This window comes from Pseudonaja textilis, chromosome 6 (assembly GCF_049901715.1).
Source record: "Pseudonaja textilis isolate UNSWEBS1 chromosome 6, rPseTex1.2, whole genome shotgun sequence".
NCBI classification, from domain to species: Eukaryota; Metazoa; Chordata; class Lepidosauria; order Squamata; family Elapidae; genus Pseudonaja; species Pseudonaja textilis.
In genome coordinates this window covers 49,017,665-49,038,264 of record NC_141995.1, presented here as the reverse complement: position 1 = coordinate 49,038,264, position 20,600 = coordinate 49,017,665, and the positions used below count along the sequence as shown (strand labels likewise).

General features: G+C 42.9%; 1 protein-coding gene across 26 annotated transcripts in view; it reads right to left on the bottom strand.

Moving 5' to 3' along the window:
• The window catches only part of RBM47 (RNA binding motif protein 47), a 96,299-nt gene that overhangs the window by 43,830 nt on the left and 31,869 nt on the right, over positions 1-20,600 (bottom strand). For 5 of the 26 annotated variants that reach the window (XR_015744184.1, XR_015744188.1, XM_087936780.1 and 2 more), the window contains exon 1: positions 9,044-9,125. The exons of 16 other annotated variants lie outside the window; for them this stretch is intronic. The gene's annotated coding sequence lies outside the window, so the exon portion shown is untranslated. Of the gene's footprint in view, positions 1-130; positions 201-5,591; positions 5,699-8,549; positions 8,616-9,043; positions 9,126-20,600 lie in introns of those variants that run through there. 5 more of the 26 variants (XM_087936785.1, XM_087936792.1, XM_087936784.1 and 2 more) reach the window with 3 other exon arrangements.

Genomic DNA, 20,600 nt, shown 5'->3' with positions numbered 1-20,600 from the left:
ACAAGGATGGTTTCTAATCTGAAGTGGGACTTTTCAACCACAGGGCCGGAGCTGAAACCAGTTTAACAACCAGTTCTGTGAGCGCACACTTGGCGTGCGCAGCATTCAATAAACATCCATTACAGCTCACCTTCTAGCCTTCCCCGGTAAGCAGAACAGCTGAGCCACAGTAATCCACTTTGCCGCGTGAATCAGCTGAGCTGCAAAAGAAGGAAATGTAAAACAGGATAGGACAGGGGTGGGTGGGTGGGGCCAGATGATCATCCTTCGTACCGGTTCTGTAGAACCAGTCCGAACCGGCAGCAGCCCACCCCTGCTGCAAAGCTGTTACAGAATCTGGTAGTCCTGCTAGATATACTTCGGGATCTCCTCCCAGAGGGGAGCAACAGGAAAAGACAGTAAAGTGGGTGGGTGTGGTCTCTAACAATGCTTTGAGCTCATAGCACATAGTGCTTATAAGCAGTATCCTCAATCACCGGAAGCGATCATCCTATCATCTTCTCCACTGTTGTCACCACTCTCTGTATGGACTTTCTATCCGAGATGCTGTAGCCACCAAACCAAACAGGGATGCAGTTTGTTAAAACATTCTCAATTGTGCCTCTATAAAATGTTGCCAGGACAGAAGGATGCTGCAAACAAACATCAATGCTGAGCGCCCAAAATGTGGCCATGATGTGACTGGATTTGGTGACAGACGCCACAGCTTTGAATCTAGGATAAGTCCCTTTTTCAGAGCCTGTTGTAACTTTGAACAGTCACTAAAAAAATTAGCCGTGTGTTGAGGATTTGTACTTGTATGTGGAGTCCTTCACCAGATGCCTTTCCACAACATTTGTTAGTCAGAAAAAAAGGACTTCCAATTTCTTTCTTCAATTTCATAAAGTGGCTTGGCATGGCATAGCATAGAATGGAATAGAATAAGAATGGCTTGACATGGCATGGCATGGCATAGAATAGAGAATGGTTTGGCATTTTTCATGTACTTAATCCTAACTCATCCTACGGCATGCACCGTTTCAATGCCAAAATGGCCTCTTAGCTAAAAACCACCATTATCCAAAATGGCATTTCTCATGGCCACCCTCTATGTTACAGCTGAAAAATTATATCCAAAAGGGAACAAAGGCAATGACAACACTAAAAGTCAAAGGCCATCTCTAATTTTTCTCTAAAACACCTCCCTTTTTTCTTCTGCATAACTAGGGTGCAAATGGAATGGAGCTTAGAATAGAATAGAACAGAACAGAACAGAATAGAATGGAATAAGAATGGCTTGGCAGGGCTTGGCAGGGCATGGCATAGCATAGGATAGCATAGAATAGAGAATGGCATGGCATGGCATGGCATAGTATAAAATAGAGAATGGCTTGGCATGGCATGGCATAGCATAGCATAGAATAGAGAACAGGATGGCATGGCATAGAATAGAATAAGAATGGCATGGCATGGCATAGCATAGAATAGAGATTTGCATGGCATGGTATAGAATAGGAATGGCTTGGCATGGCATGGCATAGAATAGAATAAGAATGGCTTGGCATGGCATGGCACGGCACAGCATAGAATAGATATTTGCATGGCATAGCATAGAATAGAGAATGGCATGGCATAGAACAGAATAGAATAGGATAGGATAGGATAGAATAGAATAGAATAGAATAAGAATGGCTTGGCATGGCATACAATAGAATAAGAATGGCATAGCATAGCATAGAATACAATAAGGGAATAAGGAATAGAATAGAATAGAATAGAATAGAATAGAATAGAATAGAATAGAATAGAATAGAATAGAATAGAATAAGAATGGCTTGGCATGGCATACAATAGAATAAGAATGGCATAGCATAGCATAGAATACAATAAGGGAATAAGGAATAGAATAGAATAGAATAAGAATGGCTTGGCATGGCATGGCATGGCATGGCATGGCATGGCATAGAATAGAATAAGAATGGCATGGCATGGCATAGCGTAGAATAGAATAGAGATTGGCATGGCATGGCATAGCGTAGAATAGAATAGAGAATGGCATGGCATAGAATGGAATAGAATAAGAATGACTTGGCATGGCATGGCTGCCTCAACCCTTTTTTGCTACTTGGATTTATTCTCACACAGGGCCAATCTGAATATAACTTGAGCCGAACAAGACGGTGCATTGCTGCTTTTGAAAGCTGGGCCAAGACACCGCTGACTGACCACTCAAAGTATCAGCTTCAAGGCCGTGAAGTCACCCCGCAGTGCCAGCGATTTACCAAGCGATTCACCCCATTGATTCTACAATTACCAAATTGGGAAGAGTGTCTGACCTTAATTGGGTCACCGACCTAAGTAAGGGCCACAAAATATTCTCTCTTATGGACATTATGGGTTGGGACTCAATGGAAGAAAATTAACCTGATTGGTTTTGTTGCTTGGCAGTGGTAATAATGCAGCAGAGGATATAACACCCAAGACTACCGTGGTTCCCCGAAAATAAGACCCTGTCTTATATTATTTTGCCACCAAAAACGGAACCAGGACTTATTTGAGGGGGATGCCATCCACTGATAACCTCGCTTGCGTGTGTCGCTCCCAGCATCCATTTTGCTGTCAGAGGCCTTCAGGAACTTCTTCTTCTGTGGCCAGCAAGGCTTTCCTGAAGGCCTCTGTAGTCAATAAGAGAGCTCTGGATCGATCCTGAGGTTTGTTATCAGCTACAGAGGCCTTCAGGAAAGACTTGGTGGCTGCAGAAGAACTGGGCCGGCAAGACAGGTATCAGAGTGTGCGAGGCCTGGCTACACCTGTCCAAAGGTAAGTAGTAGGGCAGCTCCACCCATCCCCCATTCCCCACCCTACTTTAATTTTTACCCATCCACTCTGGAGCGGGTGGGATCTTAGGGCTTATTTTGGGAGTAGGGCTTATTTGGGGAGTAGGGCTTATATTGGGCATGCATGTAAAAATCAAGCTAGGACTTACTTTCAGGGTAGGTCATATTTTCAGGGAAACAGGGTAGATTGGAACTTGATATCTGATGGTACTTTACATTAATGTTCTGGGTTTGGGCAAGATCCTTGCCTCCAACTTCTGGTTTTGTTGCTAAGTTGTATGTACTGTGCTCAGATCTTGAACCAATATTTATCTCTAATATTTATCTCCCAATGTCCAATGGAGACATTGTCCAATGTCAATAATTCAACCCTGCCCCTAAATCACTCCCAGAATTCTCCAGCCACTCAAGGTGTCTTCAGTTAATCATAAAATTTCTATTGCTCTAAACTGCACAGGGTTCATAACTTACGAAACATAATAATGCCGCCTTTCACTTCTCCAAACTATTCCTGTAAAGAATGACTTACAAGGAAGTGATAAGAGGCCAGCTACTCCTATTTTTGTTAGGGAACACTCTTCTCTGTACAAGAGATAGAAAATGTAGTATTGGTGAGGTCCTTTTACATACAGAAGTTCTTCTTTTTCCTCTACTACTACTTTCCTCTACTATGTTTCTTCTTCATTGCACGTCGGTATATTTTACAGCTTGTTCAAACAATACGTGTGTGTGTGTGTGTGTGTGTGTGTGTGTGTGTGTGTGTGTGTGATTATTTCTCATGCTCTTTGCCCTTACTGCTGTTCACACATTCTTCTCCACTGGCCTACCAGAATCTGAATAACAGAATATCCAAGTTGGAAGGAAACTTGGAGTTCTTCTAGTCTACAAGACCAACAGACTAGAACACTGGGTCCTATTTAACAAAATGAAAATCAATGTAGATAAAAACAAAGTCCTACACTTAGGCAAGAAAAATCAAAAGTACACATACAGACTGGGTGAAACCAGGCTCAATAGCAGGAACTATGAGAGGGATCTTGGAGTCTTAGAGGACAACCAGATAAATAGGAGCCAGCCGTGTGCAGCAGCAGCCAAAAAAGCTAATGCAATCCTAAGTTGCATCAACAGAGGGATACAATCAAGATCAAGGGAGGCACTAATACCACTCTGTAAAGCCTTAGTAAGGCCACACCTAGAGTCCTGCATCCAGTTTTGGTCACCACACTATAAAAAAGAAGTTGAGACTCTAGAAAAAGTACAGAGAAGAGCAACCAGGAAGATTAGGGGATTGGAGACTAAAACGTACAATGAATGGTTACAGGAACTGGGCCTGGCTAGTCTAGTGAAGAGAAGGACCAGGGGAGACATGATAGCAGCCTTCCAATATTTGAGGGGCTGCCACAGGGAGGAAGGGCTCAAGCTGTTTTCTAAAGCACCTGAAGGCCAGACAAGGAATAAAGGATGGAAACTGGACAAGGAGAGATTTAACCTGGAAAGAAGGAGAAACTTTCTGACAGTGAGAACAATCAACCAATGGAACAGAAGTTGCCCTTGGAAGTCCTGGGAGCTTCATCACTTGAGACTTTCAAGAAGAGATTGGACTCCCATCTGTCAGAAATGGGGTAAGGTCTCCTGCTTGGGCAGGGGGTAGGACTAGATGACCTGCAAGGTCCCTTCTGACTCTGATTACCTGTTTTCTGTTAACTCCCTGCTAGGGCAGGAAACCCCGTTTTAGACAAATTGTCCAATTTCTTCTGAAAAAGTTTCAGTATCCCCAACTTCACAGAGGCTGCATCTTGCCCCCCCCGCCCCGCCCCCAACAATCTGGGTCCTCATTTTACCGACCTCGAAGGATGAAAAGCTGATGAGTCAACCTTGAGCCTAGGGAGACAATCGTGCTATGACCTTAACAACTTAACAACTCAGTTAACAACAGTGGCAAGAAAAGTGGGGCAAACCTCACTTAATAAATGGTTCACTTAGCAACAGAAATTTCTGTTAACAGCTTAACAACTGCAGTCGTATATCAATATGGTCTTCAGCCACGGGGGCAGGGCGGGGGATAGTGTAGTTCTCCATTGTTCACACTGGCTTTAAATAAACAGGGGAGATAGGTGGATGACACCCTCATTTAATTGAGTAATTAGGTGACTCCAGACTGTTGTTGCCTTAAGTGGAGTTAAGCTTCAGGTCTTGATGACAAGAATTGAAGTGCTCATCAAGTTTTTCAACCTTCAAGCTTTCCACCACCGTTTTCTTACAGCACCTCCTTTGACCTAGGAATACACGTCGTACCATTGAGGAAACCCAGAGCTTCCTCTTAGAAGGAGTAAGCCAACACATGGGTGAGCGTTGTCATGCTTGTGAACATACTTATACATTAAATCACTCAAAGGAAGCTGGTTTCCACTACAAAATCAACAACAATCACACCCTCACTTCAGTTGCTCTCTACAAATAAACGTTGCTTCAGGAGGTTTTTAGCATACCTGCACAGGTGTAACTGATCAGTAAACAAGGCTGCCCTAGACAAACAGCATGGGGTAACCATCATTTCACTCATAACATCAGAACAGGGGCCAAGATTTCTCCCTTCACTTGTGGACATCCTCCATTTTCCTATTCCATTAGCCAATTCATCGTGGTCAACTCACCATGACCAACTTATCATGGCCAACTCATCGTGGTCAACTCACCATGACCAACTTATCATGGCCAACACATCGTGGTCAACTCACCAAGGCCAACATATCATGGCCATCATGATCAACTCACCAAGGCCAACTTGTCATGGCCAATTCATCATGGCCCACTTGTCACGGCCAACTTGCTAGAGCCAACTTTTCACAGCCAACTTGCCATGGCCAACTAGTCATGGGACAACTTCCTGCAGGATAAGAGTTACGCTAATATCAAAGATATCTTTCTAAAAATAAGACTAACGTAATCGAAGATTATGTTACAATGCAATCAGAGCTTAACTGTTCTCCAATTACTATAGAGAGCTCCGCCATTTTTTCAATTACTGGTTTAAACACTGTAAAAGAATAAAACAAAATGGCTAAGCTTCTTCTTTTCCCTTCATTTTTTGTTTTAATCTTGACATTTGATCATGTCAAGCACACCTGATTTGGAGCTACTAAAATTCCAGCACCTTCATAAAAAAAGAAAGAAAGCTCTTAAGATGGAAAAGGAAAGTGCATCGGTTTTGCTAACGAGCAGAAATCTGAACTCTAAAACAGAACGTTCGTTTTCGACTTACGACCATAGTCGAGTCCTGTCAGCCTCCAAGATTTCTTCTTCCACTGGACTCTTTCCAGATGCCAGAGAAATGGGGAGGGGGAGGAATAATTGGGTTTCGTGGGGGGTGGGGGGGGAAGGGTGCTGGAGGTTGAAGTTGTGTGAATTGTAAAAGTTGGGATGATTTCCTGCTTACTGGGCAAATGCAGCCACTTATCCTTCCTTGGCCAAAGTTGACCATCTTAGCATACCAGGTGTGTGAAATGCCACCTGAAGATGTACCCACATGACATTATCCACACCTCAGATCGGGTGTCCAATTTGAACTGTCGGGGAGTGTATTCAGTAAAAGTCCTTTTCTCTATTTTAAATGGAGCCTACGTTTTTCTTTCTTGGATTTTGAATGGAGCCACATCTGACGAGCCCAACATTTCTGTTGCTAAGCGAGGCATTGAAGCGAACTCTGTCTCATTTTATGACTTTTCTTGCCACCGTTGTTAAGGGAATCGCTGCAGTTGTTAAGTTGGTTGTTAAGTGAACCCTTGACTTGCAAAAGGGGATGACGTGAACCCAGGGCTCTGGTTGCCTAGAGGTAGAGTAGAGCTCTCACCTCACAATCAGGAGGGTTGTGAGTTCGATCCTAGGTAGAGGCTAATATTTGGAATAGACTCTCCTGCTTGAACAGGGGGTTGGACTAGATGACCTCCAAGGTCCCTTCCAACTCTTGTTATTCTATGATCTAGGGGACACCGCAACTGTCATAAACGTGAATTTGTTGTCAAGTGTCCGAATCCCCCTGGTGTTGTTACAACAGTTGTAAGTGTTAAAAATGGTCATAAGTTCTAACCTTTGAACCTTCACTAAACAAACCATCGTAAGTAGAGGACTAGTGGTATTTTATTCTGCCTCTCTAATGAAGAAACTCAATATGTGTTTTTTTGTCGGTCTCAAAGCATTCAATGACCTTCAAGGTCGAAGGGAAAATGTTAACGAAAGGCACCCAAATTCTCCTTCAGCATTTTAACGAGAAATTGGACTCTACGGAGGGCTGCCTTAATTGCAAAGTCCTAACTAAAAGTAGGATTTTTATTTTACATTTCCATGGTAATAACGGGATTTAAAAAACAAAACAACGACCCAGTTTTCGGGCCAAGGAAGGCTGATCTTTAGAAGGAAACGTAAGAAATTTTCAGCAGACCGATCAAGCAAATCAACAAACTCAAAAAGGTTAGAAAACAAACTCTCATAAGCCCACAAACTCGGCTAGAAAAAAAAAAAAAACAAGCCCGTCCTTCCAAAGAAGTAACACAATATAACAAACTTAAGTTTGCAACCTTAAACACTTTACTGGGAAATACGTTGTGCTAGATACAATCCTATTTACTACTGGGTGGGTTCACATAGAACATAGATAGTTGTGGCTGAACTTCAAAAAGCTAAGCAGAGTCAGACTTGGTTAGTACTTGGATGGGAGACAGGGGTTGTGAGGAAAGGAAAAGGCAACATTAAATAATTTCCATTTTGATGCCTAGCAAGCGGCACAGACTTATCCACATTCGTCAAGTCAACTCAAACAAAACTTTACCTTTTAAAACACTACTAACACTCCATTGTGCGATTTCTCTCCTAAACCCACTTTAATTCTTCTGATTACCAGTTTTTAAAAACCATATAATTGTGGTTTTCAGTTATGCATTTCCAAGAAAGGTTTGTCAAAATGTTATTAACTATGACCCTTTCGCACGCTCCTCTCCTTCTTTCCTGCTGAAATTCGGAAAGCAGGCAGGAATGGAGCTGGTGGAAATAGACATGTCGAAATTGAAGATTTCAACGTGAAGCTTCCATTTTTGGATCCTTGTTTGCTTAAAAGGGCACTTCAAACACGCCAATCCTATTCTTGAAGAGTAACATCTTTTTTTTAAAAAAAAAAAAACTTGTATTATTTCAGTCTGGGTGCTGCCAGTTCTAAAGAACCTGACCATTTGAAATAGCAAAAAAGAAAAGAAAAAGAGAGGAAGGAAGGAAGGAAGGAAGGAAGGAAGGAAGGAAGGAAGGAAGGAAGGAAGGAAGGAAGAAAGAAAGAAAGAAAGAAAGAAAGAAAGAAAGAAAGAAAGAAAGAAAGAAAGAAAGAAAGAAAGAAAGAAAGAACAGCGTGATATTCAATATATCAATTGTGGTTATGAAACAATTGCGGGTTCTTTTCCCAGGCAATAGAAATTCTGAACTTTTGCCCAAAGCGTTATGATAATTTACAGTACCAGAAAGAAAGGGAGGGCGGGAGGGAGGGAGAGAGGGAGGAGAGGAGAGAGAGAGAGAGAGAGAACCACAAGAAAAATCATGAATAGAAAAATAACTCCTGATTAACTCTAATAACTTGATTAGTACTAGTGCATTTGCAGAACAGCAATACAAACCAGCAGCAGAACCAGCGTGGGCAAGTTACACATCAGATTTCTGCCTTTGTCAGGTGTAATGGCTGTGATAGGATCTCACCTAATCTATATCTTACTGCATGCGATGCAGTCTCCAATTACGAGCAAAACATCCTCCTTCAACCCTCTAAGGAGGAAAGACAAAGTTTTCTTACTATCGTTCGGAGGTTCGATTCGATGAAATCCACCCCCCCACTCCGTTAAAACGTTCCCAGGAATTGCTGATTTGAACCCTTCTACTTGCACCCCCAGATTATTTAGCAGAACCCCGGTACTCGAAATCGGCTGTAAACTTCATTTGGGCTACAAAACCCCGCACCTTTGCAAGTCCTAAACTTTTGGCTACCTTTAAAAAAAAAAAAAAAGGTACATATATTGATATATTATTTCAAAAAATCACAAATCACAACTGTCCGCCCTCAGTGGATTTCTCTAAATCTGTCAGAAAGGGAGGTGGGCATTGCTTTCATTCCCAAGCCCCGCCGGGCCAGCGACACCCCTCCGACCCTGAATCTCAAAAAGAAGGGGAGAAAAAATAAAATATCACCAGCGTACCTGCCAAGTAGCTGTCCTTCGTCTGCTCACGTAATGTTCGCCTCTTTCTCCTCCCCCCAGCCAGCTTGGCAGTGGAATGCCCTTCAAATCTATGGCTGGCTGGCTTTTGTAAATGTTTTTACAAGACTCTCGCCAGCCTCTCGTCCCACCCTTCATGCAAACACAGGAGCACACAGGATCTAAGGCAACAAAAGCAGTGCAACCTTGCGGGCAGGTAACCCAAACAGAGCAAGGGCTTTTGAGTCGAAGGCTGCAGGGCGAGGCAACCGTAAAGAGGGGAGGTAGGAAACGGATGGCCAAGAATGATTCCCACCTAATTCTTGGGCACACCAAGTGGGATCGCTTCTCTCTCGTCGTTAAATGGGTTGTGAAGTCAAGGCATGTTGGACTGGGGAGGGGGGAAAACCCCCATGAATAAAGAACGGGGCACAAGCAGGTTTCCTAATAAATCTACAGCCAGTCCGAAACATCTAGAAAAGTTTATCAGTGTTATTTAAAAAAAGAAGAAAAAAAACAGGAGCCATTTATAATAAACAATCTGAAAGCTGGAAGGCTGGAGGGGAAAAAAAGGGTGAATGGGAACAGGAACACGAAACTTTCACTGACAAGATACACACAATTCCCAAGTGTGTGTGAGCACACACACGTACACACATACACACAAACACACACACACACACACACACGTTTTCCCGTAAGGCAGTCTGTCTTCCTTCACTGCCAGTTTTCCACATCTACCCCAAGTTAAAACTCTACCACCTTCGAACCAGCCTTTCTGCATTCCATTCTGGTTAAAAATTACACAAAAGAGAACAGAAACTCGCCACACCGGTGAGGATCTGAAATGACAAAGTCCTCGTGGCAGGCCAGAGATCAACCTTCCCCATACTGATCTCTGCCAAAGGTGTCGGGTTTTAACCCCCATAATCCCCAGCCAGGACTTTTAAGATTGGCAGCCCAATCCACCAGGAAGGTACCAGATTATGGGAGAAGGTCTTTCTAACCAAGTTGGACCTTGTTTCAGTTGACAAGGGACCCCCCTTCAAAATCCAGAAGTGGTTACATTCCACATAGGGAGACATCCCAACATCATCAATGGATAAAGTTGTTATTGTTAGTTGTGAAGCTGTGTCCGGCCCATCGCAACCCCATGGACAACGTTCCTCCAGGCCTTCAAGTCCTCTACCATCTTCTGGAGTCCATTTAAGCTCACGCTGACTGCTTCGGTGACTCCATCCAGCCTCCTCCTTCTCTGCCGTCCCCTTCTTCTTCCTCTTCCCAGCATTCGGCTCTTCTCCAGGGAGTCCTTCCTTCCTTCTCATGAGGTGGCCAAAGTCTTTGAGCTTCATCTTCAGGATCTGGCCTTCTAAAGAGCAGCCAGGGTTGATCTCCTCTAGGACTGACCGGTTGGATGGCCTTGCAGTCCAAGGGACTCGCAGGAGTCTCCTCTTCTAGCACATGAGTTCAAAGAACCTCCATTCTTTGGCGCTCAGCCTTCCTTATGGTCCAACTTTCCCAGCCATACATTGCAACTGGGAAAACCATAGCCTTGACTATACTCACTTTTGTTGGCAGGAGGACCTCTCTGCTTTTGAGTAGGCTGTCTAGATTTGCCATAGCTTTCCTCCCCAGGAGCAAGCATCCTTTAGTAGAAATATCTATAATCCTAGCTCAAGTCAAAAGCTGAGAAATCAGAAGTGGGAAATAGACGTATGGGAGGAACAAGAGAAGGGGAGAAGAACATACCCAGATGCATTATATTATAACTTAACTAACATTAAGCATCCAGAAATACAATTTATCAAAAAGATGAAGAAGACCAAGCTAATTCTCATCTGTCAGCCACGTCCATTGCCGTTTTATTAAATATGAACCAGTAGTACATGGCGGAAGCCCAAAAAGCCAGTGCAATCCTAAATTGCATTAACAGAGGAATGCAATCAAGATCAAAGGAGGTACTAACACCACTCTATAAAGCCTTAGTAAGACCACATCTAGAGTACAGCATTCAGTTTTGGTCACCACACTGTAAAAAAGATGTTGAGACTCTAGGAAGAGTGCAAAGAAGAGCAACCAGGATGATGAAGGGACTGGAGACTAAAACTTATGAAGAAGGGTTGCAGGAACTGGGCCTGGCTAGTCTAGTGAAGAGAAGGACCAAGGGAGACAGGATAGCAGCTTTCCAATATTTGAGGGGCTGCCACAGAAAAGAGGAGCGGGGTTCAAGCTATTTTCCGAGGCACCCGAAGGCCAGACAAGGAATAATGGATGGAAACTGAACAAGGAGAGATTCAACCTGGAAATAAGGAGAAACTTTCTGACAGTGAGAATAATCAACCGAATGGAAGTTGCCTTCTGCGAGCTTCATCCATAGAAGCTTTCAAGATGAGGCTGGGCTGCCATCTGTCAAAAATGGTGTAGGGTCTGCTTGGGTGGTGGGTTAGACTAGATGAGCTACAAGGTCCCTTCCAACTCTGTTAACCTGTGCCTATATCGGTTGAAATTCACAAACTCTAGCTAATCTACAGTTCATCTCAACTTAGACGATGACATCCTCTAAGTCTCCTCCTGGGAGCCACAACGGATAACTGCCGGAGCTGATGGAAGTTGTAGTCTGATGCACAAAGATGGGGATGTGGTTTGAGCTTACTCCAAGCATCTGCCCAGCTTCCTTCACGCTCTCCAAGGCTCCTTCCCTCCCTTGTGAGATTGTTGCCATATTTAAGCGACAAAACTATTCCCAAGCAAAACAAGACTCCCCCTGCATTCCAAAGCTATTATCACAGAGACACAAATAGCCAAAAGGTAATTATTAAGAAGGCCAAGGGTGGAGAGTCCTCTGACCCACTGAAGAGTTGAGTTTTAGACGTCCTCCTTGACGCAGTCCACAAACCCTCCTGAAGTCCTGGAAGACTGCTATCATGTCACCCGTAGTCCTTCTCTCCGTTGGACTAGATATGCCCATTTCCTGCAACTGTTCAATGCATGGTTTATCCTCCAGTCCCCTGATCATCTTCATTGCTCTCCTCTGCATCCTTTCCAGGGTTCCCCACATTTTTATTTTTTGCATCACTGTGTCATGATGGCTCGGTGAATGCAGTACTGCAGGCTACTTCTGCCAGCTGCTGGCAGTTCGACAGTTCGATCCTCGCCGACTCAAGGTTGACTCAGCCTTCCGTCCTTCTGAGATCGGTCAAACGAGGCCCAGATTGTTGGGGGCAAGAGGCTGACTCTGCAAACCGCTTAGAATGGGGGGTAAAGATTATGAAGTGGTATATAAGTCTAAGTGCGAATGCTATTGCTATGTGAGCCGTGGTGGCGCAGTGGCTAGAATGCAATATTGCAAGCTAATTCTGCTGACTGCCAACAGTTCGATCCTCACCGACTCAAGGTTGACTCAGCCTTCCGTCTTTCCGAGGACCCAGATTGTTGGGAGCAAGAGGCTGACTCTGTAAACTGCTTAGAAAGAGCTGGAAAGCAGTACAAAGCGGTATATAAGTCTAAGTGCTATTGCTATTGCCCTCATGGCAACTAGAATTTGATGCAGTGCTCCAAGTCTGGCCTAACCAGTACAGCATAAAGCGGTACAATCACTTCACATGATCATGAAACAACCTAGAACTGCATTAGGCTTTTTAGCAAGGATAGGGGTAGAAAGAAACAAGATATGGCACCTGCTATCCCCTAAGGTTGCTACAGGGATGAGAGCTGTGAGCAGAGCAATTGCCGTTTGACTTATCCAGCAACCTATGGGCTAGCAGGTGCCCAAAAGGCCATAGTAGGCCAGCTTAAAACCCCCAGATTAATTTAGAAATGAGAAGAAAGGAAAGGAGCATTAAGGAACTTGAAACTAACAAGGCCTCCTTAAACCAGGAACTGTTTTTTTTTTTTTTTTAAAAAGGACATTGCAAGCCAGGAGTGTGTATGTTGGGGAGTGCACAGTGGCCCTTCCCTGCTACTGATTGTACTGGTGACATCAGTGAAAAGATAATCTCTAAGCTCACGGGTGTACATGTCCCTGCAGCGGGAAATTTTTGCATATCCACAAACACTTCCTTGTGAGCAGGAACTGGGTGGCGGAGGGATCTAGTAGAGGTTGCAACCGGGAGGAGGTTAAAAACTCCAGAAGCAGGATATTACAAGCAAGATATTGGTGCTACTACAGGAGGGGAGGGAGAAAAGAGAGACAGAAATGAGAACTGGGAAGGGACATGAAGAGGAAGGCAGGAAATCTAAGCACGCACGCCTCCCGTCCTTGCAAACGGTCCTCTCCCAGGGGCTGTCCTAACAGCACCAGCAACCATGCAAATTCTGAAGGAATATTTGCATTTATTTTTAAAAAAAAATCATTTTGAAAAATACCAACCAAAGGCGGAATTTTGCTTGAAAGTTTTCTGCAGAGAAAACTTTCAGCCCAGGGTAATTCTGCATTCTCGATGTACTGACCAACCCTGAGTCCAACATTTCTGTTGCTAAGTGAGACGTCGGTTCAGGGAATTTTTCTCCTTTTTACGACCTTTCTTTGCCCCTGTGGTTCAGTGAATCTGGCTTCCCAATGGGACTTTGCTTGTCGCAACAGGGGATTGCATGACTCCACAATTGTCACAAATATGAGTCAGTTGCCAAGCGTCTGAATTTTGATCGCTTGATCAAGGAGATGCTACAACGGTTGAAAGCAGGGGGTGGACTGCAACTGGGTCGTACCGGTTCGAGCGAACCGGTTGTTAATTTTATCTCCAGTTCGGCAAACCAGCAAATCCCACCCCTGGTTGGCCCTGCCCACCCCACCCCACCCTTCCCAGGAGTCCCCACGTGGCCCCTTTTGGATCGCAGGTAAGTGCAGGGCCCATGAGGAGGCTCGGAGAGGGCAAAAAAAACAGGCCTCCTGGAAGTTCTGAAAGTTTCTGGAAGTGGAAGTCCAGAAACGGGCGAAAACGGCCTTCCGGAGGCTCGAAGAAAGATTCCAGAGTGCAAGGAAGGTGAAAATGTCCCCCCGTGGCCCGTTTTCACTCCCAGAGTGGTGCAGGAGGCTGACTAGGCCATGCCCAGTGTGGCCACGCCCACCCAGCAACCGGGCAGGGAACCGGTTAAGTTATTTGAAGTCCACCCCTAGTCGTAAGTGTGAAAAATGGTCACAAGTCACTTTTTTCGGTGCCCTTGTATGACCATTAAACAAATTGCTATAAGTCAAGGACTACCTGTGTTCCTTTGGCTAATTTGGGCAACCTGGTTTGCACCCCGACATCTCCTACAGCAAAGTGAACATATTCCTGTGCAAAGGAGATTCGGGTTTTTTTACAGCAGAAGAGAATCCAGAAATATTCTAGAAAAGCCACATCACTCAATGGGTGAACTATCCTAAGGCATTCAAATGGTAGAGATTATTTCCAGCTGAACCTGACTCCCCAGCGACCATGTGAAGATGTCCACGTGGTATTCTTTGCAACATCATCCAAGTGATGGTTGCGCCTTCTTCTGGGATAGTTTTATTTTTATTTCTCAATCCAGGGAAAGAAACCTTTTGGATGCTTCTGCTAGTCCCCTATTCAGTCCCAACCCGGTCCTAATCTGGTTTAAGATCAACCCAAATGAGAATTGTTTTGTTGATGGATTCATTCATTCATTCATTCATTCATTCATTCATTCATTCATTCATTCCAGGAGCCGAGTGATATATTGTGGGGTCCTTAGTGTGGCTGAGTTTGGTTGTTTTCTTTCAGATGTTTCATTACCCAACTAGGCAACATCATCAGTACTACAAGGGAGTGGGGTTTGGGAGGAGGAGGACTGTGGAGTCCTTGGTGCTCTCTGAGCTTGGCGGTTTCCTTGCAGATGTTTCATGACCCAACTAGGTAACATCATCAGTACTAGAAGGGAGGGGTGTTTGCAGAGAGGAGGAGGAAGAGGAGGAGGAGGAGGACGACGACTATGGGGTCCCTGATGCTTGCTAACTTGGGGGTTTTCTTGAAGACGTTTCATGACCCAGCTAGGTAACATCATCAGTGCTACAAGGGAATAGAGGGAATAGAGTTTGTAGAGAGGAGAAGGAAAGGGAAAGAGGAGGAGAAGAAAGATTATTACTGTGGAATCCACAGTACAAACCCGATGTGGTTTGTAGGGAGGAGGAGGACTTGTGGGGTCCTTGGTGCTCTCTGAGCTTGGTTGTTTTCTTGCAGACATTTCATTACCCAACTAGGCAATATCATCAGTGCTACAAGGGAGTGGGGTTTGTGGGAGGGAGGAGGAGGAGGAGGAGGAGGAAGAGGAGGAGGAAAGGATCATGGGGTCCTTGATGCTCTCTGAACTTGGTGGTTTTCATAAAGATGTTTCATTACCAAACTAGGTAACATCTTCAGTGTTAGAGGGGGAAAGGGTTGGCTCTTTGTTGATATACTAGTGACTTGCCCTATCAGTGTAGTCGGAGTGTTCTTGGTGGTTCCTTGATAAGCCAATCAAAAAGCCAGAAGACCACAATATCTCCTGATCAGCAATCAACCACCAGGTAAGCAGAGATTGAGGTGAACACCAAACCAACAACCACGAAGTTAACAACTCCCCAGTCAAGGAACTACCAATTCAGATAAACAACCTAAAAAGTAAACAACAGCCTAACCACCATTCTCACCAAACACTGATAGGGCAAGCCACTGGTATATCAATAGAGAGCCAACCCTTCTCCCCTCTAACATTGATGATGTTACCTAGTTTGGTAATGAAACGTCTGCATGTAAACTACCAAGTTCAGAGAGCAATGAAGCGATGGAACCCTAATTGGTAATAAATAACATTTTCTTGATCGACAGAAGGTGCCAAATTCAGTCCTTGGACTTTCTTGATAAAACTGGCAAACACTGCAGAAGGAACATATTGCTCCACACCCTCAAATTCCTGATAAGAGGCAACCTATTTAGGTAACAATTAATATTTATTGTTTTATGGTATCATTTTACACTTCCCAGAGCCATTTTCCCTGAGATGGGTGGCTTTATAAATTTAATAAGTATATAGCGAGGTGGTTCTGTTATGATGAATAACCCTCTGTTCTTTTCTTTTCTTGCTTAGTTCTGCCTTTAGAGTTTTTAATGTCCTTTAAAAATAATTATGTATAATGGTTTTAAGTCATTGTTATTTTATCGTTATTGTTCTATTGACCGGTATGCTGCCTAGAGTCGCTTGTTGTAAAAAAAAAAAGGAATCCATATAAATTCGATTAATAAATAAAATAATCTTCCTGTATTTCTACGATTTGTCTGGACAAATCATATGAAATTGCCAAGCTTTTAAAAAAAGAAATATTTAGCCCCAAATATTTCATATGTTCTTAAAGAGAAGGTAAGAAAGATGGGTCAGTGAAATAGCAAGATAAAATTCACACCTCACGTTATTCTTTGATCACTGACAAAAATGCTAAAGAAAGTCACACTGACAGGAATTCCGGACCCCATATGAAAAGAGTGATCTGTCCCCCAAAATAGTTATGTCCAACTTCATAGCAGTGGTCCTTCAACAGCATCTCTTCAAACCATGGTGAGGACCTCTGCACTTCCTAGTCTAATCTTTATAACAGTGGTCTTTCAATGGGATCTCTTCAAACTCTTGGCGAGGTCCTCTGCACCTTGAAGTCTAGGTAGACTTCATAGCAGTGGTCCTTCAACTGCAATTCTTCAATTGGTGAGGACCTCTGGATAGGAAGATCTTTGCTTGCTATTACATGGTTCCTCAACTAATAACACGACTGACAACTCTGCAAATACTGCTAAGGTCAAGTCAGGTCAACTCCATCTCTTGGACTTTCTGCCTTTACCCTGAGGCCACCACCGTTGGTTTTAACCCCCGCTGAAGCTGGTCAAACCCCAGAGTTCTCCAGCTCACTTTCATCTTCTGTTTCATGCTGTTACTTTTATTACTGATTGTTTCTAAAGATAATAGAGGCTTCCCTGATTTTAACCCCAGAGATGCCATGTTTAGTGACCGGTCTCAGATCCACTTGGGTCAGCCAAAATCCCGAGCAGAAAAACATCTCCAACATTGAGTTTCTTTGGTCGCTAAAAGTGGGTTTTGTTTTTTGTTTTTGCCCTCCACTCTGTTGACATTGTGGTTTTAATTCTATATAGGGTTTGGCCACGCCGGACAAATTTCTGGGAATTTGTCCCTCAAAACATCTGGAGAACCCAGATTGGCAAAGGTTCCATTAGTTAATTGTACTTGATCTTCAAGCAACTATTGTTTGCACAACCTCTTGCAGAAGAAGAAAGATCTGTTTTTAATTTAGACATTCAAGAGCTCTGTTGATCGAGCCTGAATTTTCATCTCCAGGGGCAGGTAGAAAAATTATATACCCTGAAACTCAGGAATTGCAGAAAAGCTGTTTCATAACCTCTCTCTCTCTCTCTCCAGAAGCCACCAAACCTGTTTCTACCGGTGCTTTAGTGTTGCACCATCATGCCACGTAGGGTCATACTAAGAGCAAGTAAAATATTTTAAATGATTGAGGCCGGTGGAGAAAAGCAGACAACCCCCACTTTCTGGAAAGTTCAAACTTTGCCAAACATTTCTGTTGTATTTTGGAAAGCAATGTAACCACGCTGTGACTTGCTCTAATAGTAAGACAGGTGGGTCCTCAATTTACAACCACAACTTGCCTGAAACCTACAGTAAAGGAAATGCATATTTAATTATACCTGTATTAACTGCAGCTAGAATTGTATTTGCACAAAATTGGAAAAGTGATAAGATTCCTACAGGTGGAAATGGGATGAGGAAAATATTAGAATGTGCAGAAATGTAACAGATTAATGCTTGCTATAAAGGAGAAAGAACCAACTGAATCTTATGTGACATGGGAGTTATTTCATGGAGGGTTGGAGAATAAAAACAGAAGTGAGAAATAAATAGAGATGAGTGAAATAAAGAAGATATGTTAAGACAGAGATGTAAACCATATAATTGCTATATATAATTGTTAAGATTATCATGGCTAATATAATATTTGTCAAGGGGGCAATGCGTTAACCCCTTGTTGTGTTTTGTTTATTGTATTTTTTGGGACATGATTTTTTTTCAAGGGGGGATGCCTGTCAGCTTTGGAAGCCATACTGAGACCAAATGCTCCCATGTTGCTGCATTTTGAGCCTGGGAAAATGGGAGGGAGGAATTGCTTGGAGTGTATGTAGCTAGGCTTAATAACATTCTTTTTCTAATTCAAGGTCATGTTAGTTTGTGCATAAGTGAGAGGAAGTCTTAACTTGGGACGGATGGGGATTGGGGCGTGTGATGCAATGATGGGTGCAGGGGATGGATTTGTACTTCTCACTTATTGCAAGGAAGCCTGGAACTTTCAGATTCGGGATTCCCCAGTTGTGCCAATTTACTATCCAATAAAAAAAGAACTTTTGAGAAGATGCCTGTCTCGGCGTTATTTGTTGGAATGGAGGTTTTCTGGAGTGCTGACAATATTTTCATTAGAAGATATATTAAGAGGAAGAAATGAATAGTTTTAATTGATTATTAATATTGTAAGATTAGAGAATGATTATCAGTGTAATGAATATTGTAAATTTGGATTGTAATATATACAGAGACATTCATTAACATACCAGTTAATGAATATTTCAGCTTTAACCACAACAACACAAGATCGCACAACAGATATAAACTTAATATAAACCACTCCAGACTTGATTGCAGGAAGTACGACTTCAGCAACAGAATGGTCAACGCTTGGAACACACTACCTGATTCTGTTGTCACCTGCTCAAACCCCCACTCTTTTACCCTCAAACTAACCTCTGTTGACCTCACCCCATTCCTAAGAGATCTGTAAGGGGGCATGCAGAAGTGCACAATTGTGCCTACTGCCCCTGTCCTATTATCCCCAATTATTAGTTCCTATTTCTTGTATTTAAACTCAGGTTTACTCTTATTTCTATTACATTGTAAGCATTTGACAAAAATATAAATAAATAAATAAATAAATAAATAAACAAACAAACATTTGCACCCAGATGACACACTGATTAATGGAAGAGGATACGTTCAAGTTAAAAATATATATAAAAACTTATAAAAAAAACCCAACAACTTACAACCACAATTTAGGTTGCTAAGTGAGAACTTGGTTAAGGGAGTTTTGCCCCATTTTCACACTTTTCTTGCCACCATTGTCAAACACCCAAAGATAAATGTACAGACCACGGGGATGGTCTCATCAGTGTGAAAAATGGTCATAAGTCGCTTTTTCCCCGATGCCATTGTAACTTTGAACAGTCACTAAATGAACCATCGTAAGTTGAGGACTACCCGTAAGTCGACCCAGGTAGGTATTTGGGGAAAGGTGAGGGGAAAAAACAGACATTGGAGCAAATGGGCTTATTTAAAAAGCCAGGTTGCTCCTACCCCAATCAACAATCTCAGTTTAGAAGTGAAATATTTATACAAAAAATAAACGTGTTTTATTTTTCTTGAGAATTAAGAGCTTCTGTTCATTTCCATGGGATAAATCCAGAAAAAAAAACAGGGGACAACCTGACTGCTAAGAATTAAACTTCATCATCTTCTTCTCGGATATATCACAACAAATAGGAGGATGTGTGGAATTATCCCAGTTAATTAGGTATTCTTAAGTCACTGGAGCAGAAAATGACACACACCGGACGTTTCATAGATTTACAACCTCCCAAACATTGTGCCCTGCAAAGCAATAATAATTCGAGATAATTGTTCGTTTGAGGCTAGTGGAAATGGAGAAGGAAGTTGTTTACTGAGCAGAATAATTAATATTTTGCTGGCGTAATTTGAACCAAGGTAAGCCTGTGGCTTTTTTTTCTCTAGGCTGCCAAAGAACAAAGAAAGACAATTGGGCCTGGTGGTTAAAGTCCGGGGATCGAAAGCAGGAGGTCATGAGTTCTAGTCCTGCGTTAGCCATGAAAGCCGGTTGGGTGACTTTGGGTCAATCACGAGAAGATAGTGAGTTCTAGTCCCGTGTTAGGCATGAAAAGGCAGTTGGGTGATTTTGGCTTAATCCCTCTCTCTGAGCCCAACCCACCTCATGGAGTTGTTGTGGGGAAAATGGAAGGAGGAAAGGATGTTGGATATGTTTGCCACCTTGAGTTATTTGCAAAAATAACAAAGGTGAGAGATAGATGGTAGGTAGACAGACAGATAGCTAGATGATAGAAAGATAGATAAAAAGTGATCGATAGATGATAGATGATAGGACATGATATGGTATGATATGACAGATAGATAGATTGACAGATACAGACAGACAGCAAGATAGATATAGATGACAGGTAAATATATGGATGATAGGCAGGCAGGCAGGCAGACGCACACAAGCACATATACATGTGTATGTGTGTGTGCGCACAAACACACATATATGAATGATGATAGAAATATAGATAGAAAAATAGATAATTGATAACTAGATAGATAGACAGATGTGGATGATAGATATGGATGATAGGGATGATTAGATAGGGATGAAAGATAGATGGACGATAGATAGACGGATGATAGATAGATAGACATGGATGATAGATAGATAGATGGATGA